The 8568-nt window shown below is 37.2% G+C and overlaps 1 protein-coding gene across 3 annotated transcripts in view; it reads left to right on the top strand.

Moving 5' to 3' along the window:
- ZNF654 (zinc finger protein 654) overlaps window positions 1-8568 on the top strand; it is an 80594-nt gene that overhangs the window by 62032 nt on the left and 9994 nt on the right. The gene's annotated exons all lie outside the window — the stretch shown is intronic.

Raw genomic sequence — 8568 nt, forward strand, 5'->3', positions numbered from 1 at the left:
TGTCTTTTAATAGCTTGATAGCTAATTTCTTTTTAGCCCTGAATAATATTCCATTATGTGGATGTGCCACAGTTTATGCATACATTCAGCTACTGAAGGACATATTGGTTGCTTCCGAGTTTTGGCAACTACAAAGAAATAAAGCAGCTATAAATATCCTTGTGCAGGTTTTTGTGTGGACATAAGTTTTCAGATCCTTCGGGTAAATACCAAGGAGCATGATTACTGAAATGTGTGATAAGAACAGGTTTAGTTTTGTAAGAAAAAGCCTAACTTGTCTTCCAAAGTGGCTGTACTGTTTTGTGTTCCCACCAGCAATGTATGAGAATTGTCAGTGTTCCAGAATTTGGCCATTCTGATAGGTGTATAGTGGCATCCTGTTTTAATCTGTATTTCCCTGATGATATATGATATGGAGCATCTTTTCATGTGCTTGTTTTTTATTACCTATATATCTTCTTTGGTGAGGTGTTAAGTTTTTTGGCCCATTTTAAATCAAATTATTAATAAGTTTTCTTTTTGCTGAGTTCTGAAAAGTCTTTTTCTCTATTATGGATAGTAGCCCTTTATCAGATATGTCTTTTACAAACATTTTCTCCCAATCTGTGGTCTGTTTTTATTTCTCTTTTTAATTTTTGAACAAAGTCTAGCAGATCAATTATTTCCTTAGTGGATCATGACTGTGATGTTTTAAAAAAGCATCACCATACCCAGGGTCATCTAGGTGTTCTCTTACATTATCTTCTAGGAGTTTGATAGTGTCGCATTTTATTTTTAGGTCTGTGACCCATTTTGACTTAATCTTTGTGAAAGGTATAAAGTGTGTTTCTAGATTCATTTTTTTTTTTGTATGTAGATGTCCAGTTCCAGCACCATTTGTTGATGAGACTGTCGTCAACTTCCATTGTATTGCCTTTGCTCATTTATCAAAGATCGGTTGACTGTATTTATGTGGGCCTATTTCTGGGCTCTCTGTTCTGTTCTCTTGATATATTAGTCTTTTCTTTCACCAATACAACATTGTCTTTATTATGTTTGGCTTTTTTTTTTTTTAAAAAAAAGTGGGTATCATCAGTCCTTCTACTTTGTTCTTCAATATTCTACTGGTTATTCTGTTTTTTTTTTTTTTACCTCATTATAAACCTTAGAATCTGTTTGTTGATACCCACAAAATAACCTCGTGGGATTTTGATTGGGTTTGCACTGAATTTGTAGATAAGTTGGAACTGATATGACAACACTGTTTCCTATCCAGGGAAACATGGAATAGCTATCCATTTATTTAGTTCTTTGATTTCACTTACTAGTTTTATAGTTTTCATCTGAGAGGACCTGAGCCAAAATCAAGAGTGGGACCTTACTCAGTCACCTAGGCATCCCAGCTATGGGCATTTTTTGATCAGTACTTTTGAATTTTAAATTCTGAAATACATATTTTTCATTAACCTTCTCTTTAATAGGTAATATTAGTAAATTTTAATTAGAAAATTTTAATAGAGTACAAAGCCTTTATTATATATTGTCTATATCTAAAGTTTATTTTTCTGAAGAGAGAAATTCCAGTACTAATGTCATTGAAGATAAGAAATTTAAGAAATAAAATAAACTGCTGGTTTATTTAAATTGTTTAACCTGGTGGTTACAGCTTGTTAAGTTAAAGTTATAGATTGGTTTGAGAGTGATTGGTAGTGATAAAAAATACCCAGAATAGTGAGTCAAGAGATATTTGAGCTTTAAAAGGATACCATACTCCTAAAAACATCAATTTCTATCTTTCAGGAATCAGTCAAATTTAAATACATTTTGCATTTTATGCTTTAGTCTAGTTTATTTCTTACAATAGTTTTTGAAAACTATCACCATAACAAGTTTACTTCACAGACAGAGTTAGGTAGTGAACCACAGTCACCAAGCACCATAAACAAGACATTTCATTTACCAGTGCTTGTTTATATATCTTCCCTCTACTCTCCTGGTAGCCACTCTCTACCTCAAGAAAATTAGTCATTTTCATAACTAGTGCCCAGACAACCAGGGCACTGGTAGTCATATGTTAGCACTCTTTGACCCCATCCATTGCTCCTCAACCCACCATTTACACAATTATAAATAGGTACATGCACTAAGCAACCTTAAGGAATTTAAAATCTGTCATTCTAGTATCAAGTAGCTCTTTAAAAACTTTAGTAAACATAAAGTCACACAGAGGGCTTGTTATTTAAAGCAGGTTGTCTTGCCTACTCTCAGAGCTTTTAATTGCATGGTTCTGGGTAAGGAACTGTACGTTTTTATCTTCCTCTTTGACATTTTAATTATTATGTGTAGTGGTGTGGACCTCCTTGGGTTCGTCTTGTTTCAAACTCTGTGCCTCCTGAACCTGGATGTTGTCAGCTATTATTTCTTCATGTAAGTTTTCTGCCCCTTTCTCTCCTCCTTCTGGGACTCCTAAAATGTAAATGTTTGCTGGGTGTTATCTAAGACATCCCTTATCCTTGTTTTTCAAAACTCTTTTTTCTTTTTGCTATTCAGCTTGGGTGCTTTCTATCCAGACTGCTGCTCTGTTCTGCATTCACTAATCTGTTGATTTCTTCCGATGTAGTTTACACTTCAGTTTTTATACTTTCTAACACTGATTGGTTCTTCTTTTATATTTTCTATTTTTTTGATGAAATTCTCACTGAGTTCATCCACTCCTCTCTCCATTCTGGTGAGCAGATTTATACCATTACTTTGAACTCTTTATCAGCCGGGATCACTTATCTGTTTCATTTAGTTCTTTTTCTGAGGTTTTTTTTTTTTTTTTTTTCCCCTTGTTCTTTCATTTGGAGCATATTCCTCTGTCTCCTCATTTGCTTGACATTCTGTTTTTGTTTCTATGAATTAAGTGGAACAGCTGCTTCTACACTTGAAGGAATGATCTTGTGTTTGGTCATCTCTTATATAGACTGTGTGTGCCTGGTGTCTTTGACTAGCTAGCTAGAGCTGTGGCTGGCCCCGTGTACTGGGGCCATGCTAGTGGGAAGGGCGGAGCTGAAGTGGCTATAGACTGGGGTGATACTGGGGTTCTCTGCACAGAAGGTACACTGGCAGAACAGCTGAAGCTGAAGTGGGTGCAGGGTAGTCCCAGGGCTCTCCTGTATTGAGGGTGACAGTAGATGGTAAAGTCGGTACAAGCTGGGGTGTCCTGGGATACTCTGTGTAGGGGGTTGCCCTCCTGGGGCATCTGGAGCAAAAGCGGGTTCTATAGTGCCCTGGGATGCTGTGCTCCAGGGGTGCCTTGGCAAGTTGTCTGGAGCTGTAGTGGTACGGGCTGGAGTATTTCATGGTGCTTTGTGCCTGTGTTACCTTGTCAGGTAGTCTGGAGCTATAGTGAACACCGACAACAGGTGTCCTGGTGGGCACTACATGGAGCTGCCAGTGGGACAGTTGGGGCTGGTGTGTGTAGAGGTGGTAGAGAGCCTGGACCACGTTCCTATCCATGCTGTCAAGGTGCTTGGGGAATGTAAACTGTGGTGCTTGACAGCCCCACTGACCTAGAGAGAGTGTTCCAGCCATCTCCTGACATTTGGCAGAGTTCTAGGGATAGATCCCTTATATTCTACTTACCCTTTTAAACTGCAGCTCTGTGTGTGTGTGTGTGTGCGCACACGCGTGTGCATGTGCACGCACGTAAATGAATCTGTTCACAGACCCTCAGTACTGCTCCCCACTGCAGTGCACAGGGTTGGGAGTGGTAGTTCCCTTTGTTAAGTGTCTCTATTTTTCTTGCTATTCTCTATGTGGTTTCCCTATCTTTTGTTGTGCAGAAGTTGTCGAGTCACTCCTTGGTTCTTCAAGAGGAATTGCTCTGTAAGTGGGTATAGATTTGGTATGTCCCTGGAGAAGCTGAGTTCAGGGTCTCCCTACGTCGCCATCTTGGACCTAAATTCTTAAATATTTAAAACAGTAGCTTGAAGATGGATTTAAATGATAAACTCACTTAATATTCTTTATAGATTAAAATCTTCAGACTCAGAAATACGGAGTCTAGAAACTAGTGGGCTTATCTTCTAGGGGAGTATATTTTTAATTGATCATGCAAATTAGTATTAAAAAGTTTACCATATAAAGTAGAATTCCAGATAGAGGGGATCAGGAGACAGCGGTAGGACATATAATTTGAAATAGTTTTTGAAGTCTTACTCTTCCTTTCCTTTCCTTTCCTTCCTATCTATTAGAAAAGGGGAGGTAGGAGGGGGAACGGGAAGAGAATCTCAAACAGGCCCCACACCAACCCATGGTTCAGCCTCACAACCCTGAGATCATGACCTGGGCCAAAATGAAGAGTCAGGGCGTTTAATCAACTGAACCACCCCAGGCACCCCTAAAGTATTATTATTTCTTGATATGTAGTTAGAAACAGAATATAGTCATGACTATTATAGTAGATCTTTTCCTATGGGGAAAGGAGGAACGGAATGTTCTGACTCTGGCTATATTAAGCTATTTAAATGGGATATCTTTAGCCTTTTCATTTTAAAAAACTCATAAGTAAATTGGAATCTCAAGTATATAAAACAAACAGAAAGACCAAGAAGATACTCTGTTTTCTTCTCTTGGCTAACCATTTTACTCTGTAAAAACAGAAGAGTACCTATCTTTCCTGCCTCTGGCACTCTTTAAGAATAGAGCTGGGTATGCAACTCCCAGCTGCCTACCTGTTCCTTTTTCCTTCCTTCGGAGTAGGCAGAGTTCTGATTCCCAGCTCTCTTATTTCTTCTACTTCTCCTCTATATTTCTGAATTACTTGGGTCCTTTTTTGATGCTTCTTAAAATTGATTTCTTACCATAATTGAAGAGCAGGATTCTTTCCAGCCTATAAGGTCTGTGTGGTCTATTTCATTTTGGCCTTTCCTACAAACCAGCTTAACCTCATCTCCCGTCTCTGTGGACAGAACCTGATCCACAGTTCAGTTTTGCTCTATATGAAGCCAGTGGAGCAAGTTACCAACCCCATTTCTCTCACCACAGCTGACAGCAACTACTAGTAATAGTAACAGCAGCTACTCATATATACTGAGTGCTTTCTATAGTCTATACTTTGTATATGCATTCCTTCTTTATTCCAGTAATCTTATGGAGTAGATACTATTATGTCCAAGCCATACAACTAGTAAATAATGAAGCCAGGATTCATACCCAGACAGCCTGACTCACAGCCTCTTCTATTAAATACTACTTACTACACACAGATCAATATATATATATAAAAGCATCTATGTTTTAAGAGTGACTGGAGATACTGATATACCCTGCATTCTCTGCAACTTGTCGATGATTTTATTAGTAGTTAGCTACCTGGGAAATGTGTTTGAACACTATATAGGTGCTGTGTTTTCTATAGGACCCTCTGTTTGAAAAGAAAATGTAAGCTTCATAAACAGTGTTTGCTTATAAACAAAGAAGACTATCACTGGTTTTCAGGATGTTAATTTTCCTTCAGAATCCACTGTATAAGTAAAACCTGAGAACCCTTTGTAAATTCAGTCAAAATGGAGCTTCATAACCATATCCTGAGATACTTGCTTTGCTTGCTAGAAAGCTAAAATCCATATTGGTAGCCCTTTCCTGTAAATTTACTAGGATCTTGAGATTACATTTTATTCACCAAGTTTCATTTGAATTAATAGAAACAAAGGGAAATAACATCTCCCTTTTCAAAAAAGAAAACTAATAATAATATTGTATTCTAAAGATGTCTGTTAGGAGTCTCCAACTTATTTTTTGGAGTAAGTTGGAGAATAAATACATACATTTCTAATATGTTAAATATCCATCTGTGCAAAATTGAATGCAATGGAATACTCTCCCATAACTTCCAACTATCGTTTTTTTATTTTTTCTCTTTAAATCTGTTGCAGAGATACGGCATGTCTTTTTTTTTTTTTTTTTTTTTTTAAGATTTTATTTATTTGACAGAGATCACAAGTAGGCAGAGAGGCAGGCAGGGGTGGGGGGAAGCAGGCTCCCTGCTGAGCAAAGAGCCCAATGCGGGGCTCGTTCCCAGGACCCTGAGATCATGACCTGAGCCGAAGGCAGAGGCTTAACCCACTGAGCCACCCATGCACCCATGGTATGTCTTCTTAAACAGTTAATGTGCTTGCATTCTACCTCTTCCCTTTTCTCATAAAATACCTCTTATTTAGAGTGTCCACTATCATCTCATTCTATGTCTACAATTTCCCTTAATACAGTTCTTTAAGAGACTCCCTCTAAATGCTCTTAGCATTTAGGAATACTTTTGTTGTTGTTGTTGTTACCAGTTTCTTAACTACCAAATATTTATTGCATAAATCTCACAGCCTGGTACTACTAAGACTATAAAAATTAGGAAAGAATATAGGAAATTAGTGATTTATTAAACATATATACTAGACATTTAGACATTTTATCTAGGTGTTTTCACTTACCTCTCTCAGTTCTTTTTATGTATAAGAAAACTGTGGATAAAAGAGATAAAAGCCACATAGGTAGTAACAAAATGGAGTTGGGATATATACTAGTCAGTTTGCAAGTGAGAGCATCCTGTGTCTAATTAGTTTAGGGAAAGGGTATAGTGCATGGAAAAAATACTGAGGTATGACCAAAAAAGGGGGGGCCGGGATATAGTAGATCCCTAAATATAACTGCTACCAGGGACACTGATTTTTCTTCTCTCCGACTGAGTACATTCCAGGGACTCTGGCCTAACTGGGGTCAGTTTCCTACCCCTGACTTAGTATCTTAAGGATGGTGAGGAGGTTCATATAGGAAACATGGCTACTGGAATTCCAACCTTGTTTAGTAGGACTACTTCCGGAGAAAGGTGGCTCACTGAGAACTGGGTAGTATCACACTGGTTAGTATACAATGTCCTCTTAAGAACTCTTTTATTCCCAGTCTTATGTTCTTGCCACTACTTCCCCTATATAATGTGTTACTGAACTTTACAATGTAGTAATAGTTGGGGGAATAGGACCTACAAAATAGCAATGAGGAACTATAAGAAAGGTATGAGATCAATAAGAGAGATAAGATCTGTTCTGAAGTACTTAACCACTTCAGTTTGGGGTATTCATGAAGGCATTCCTGAAGAAGTTACATGATCAGGACTTTGAAAGATAAGCTCATCTTAGAAATGAGGTACTTTCCAAGTACAGTAAACTACCATAAACAAAATGAGAATAAACAGAGCACATTAACTAATTAACCTTGAAGAGTGCACAGGATTAAAATCGTATCCTTCTGACCCCAAAACCTGTTTTTGTTGCTGTTAATAGTACGTGACATATGGAATACACTGAATGAAATCTTTTGAAAGTCCATTTATCAACCTCTGCAGAAGTCCATATGTGAGATTAGAGAAGCTAAGGTAGTAGCACTGAGAGAGCGTGGTATGGTTGTGGGCAAAAATATAATTGAAATACATAGGCTGTGGGAAATAGATAGATTAGAACCAAACAGGTTTGAGTAAGGTTCCGTGTCATTGACTGACCTAGGAAAAGATAATCTGTTTTGCGGGAGTATTATTTGTTCTTGGTGGATTCTGGTGATACAAAGCAATTTAAATTGAAATACCCAGGCATGTAAATAGGGAGAGAAGCCAGAGCTAGACATTTGAAAGCAAGGTGTGAAAACTGGTGAGATTTTATGTATGCAAAAAAAGTGGGGTTGTGGACTGAAACTCGAGAACACCCACATTGCTAGAAGGAAATGGAAGTAGAATTTTGGTTTTGTCTTCTACGTTGCTTGCTATCATTTTCACTTTTGTGCTTTCTGTATTGTCTAAGTAGACAATGTGCACCTTCATGATAGTAGTTAAGCTGTCCTTACTTAGATTTAATAGCTATATGTGTTGGGCTCAAAGTATACTACTCAGTAAATTACTTAAAAAAATTCATCGGTTATTTTAATACTCTTTAGAATATGATGCTTTATGTCACTTGATACATTTTAAAGAGTTATAATTTACTAGCGTATGATATCTAAATATATCAGTTATATCTTACGAATTCCTTTGTCCTAAACTCCTGCCTTGTCTATATAATAGTGGCCATATTTTAGAAAAGAATCTATCTGTGAAATACTATAAACCTAAAATTTCAGAGTCCAACCTATAATATTTTACAATTTAACCTATAGTACTTTGGGTATCTTCACAAATTGAAAATGAAAAATAATGAACATTTCTTTGCAGAAAGTGTACAAAATTGATCTCTGAATTTACAAGTAGGTATTAAAGACCAAAGTTTATTTTTTTAAAGTAGTATCATTAATATTGGTACACAGGGATTAGAATTTATCATGTACTAGAGGTGCAGGTTTGTCAGCATATGAGGAGGATTCATTCCTTACCACTGTGTTACAGTTTCTGATCTCTGTTTTCTTCTAGATTCTTCTAGTCCCACCCAGGCAGCAGAAGTAGCTTGGAGATTAACATAATACCCATTTACACCCACTTTGTATACACTCCAGCCAGGGTACTTAATAGAACTAGCAAAAGATCGCTAATACCTATATTTGAATAAACTGTGTTTTTGATATTTCTCT

Source organism: Mustela putorius, unplaced genomic scaffold (genome assembly GCF_011764305.1).
Source record: "Mustela putorius furo isolate JIRA1106 unplaced genomic scaffold, ASM1176430v1.1 tig00003834_pilon_pilon_pilon, whole genome shotgun sequence".
NCBI classification, from domain to species: Eukaryota; Metazoa; Chordata; class Mammalia; order Carnivora; family Mustelidae; genus Mustela; species Mustela putorius.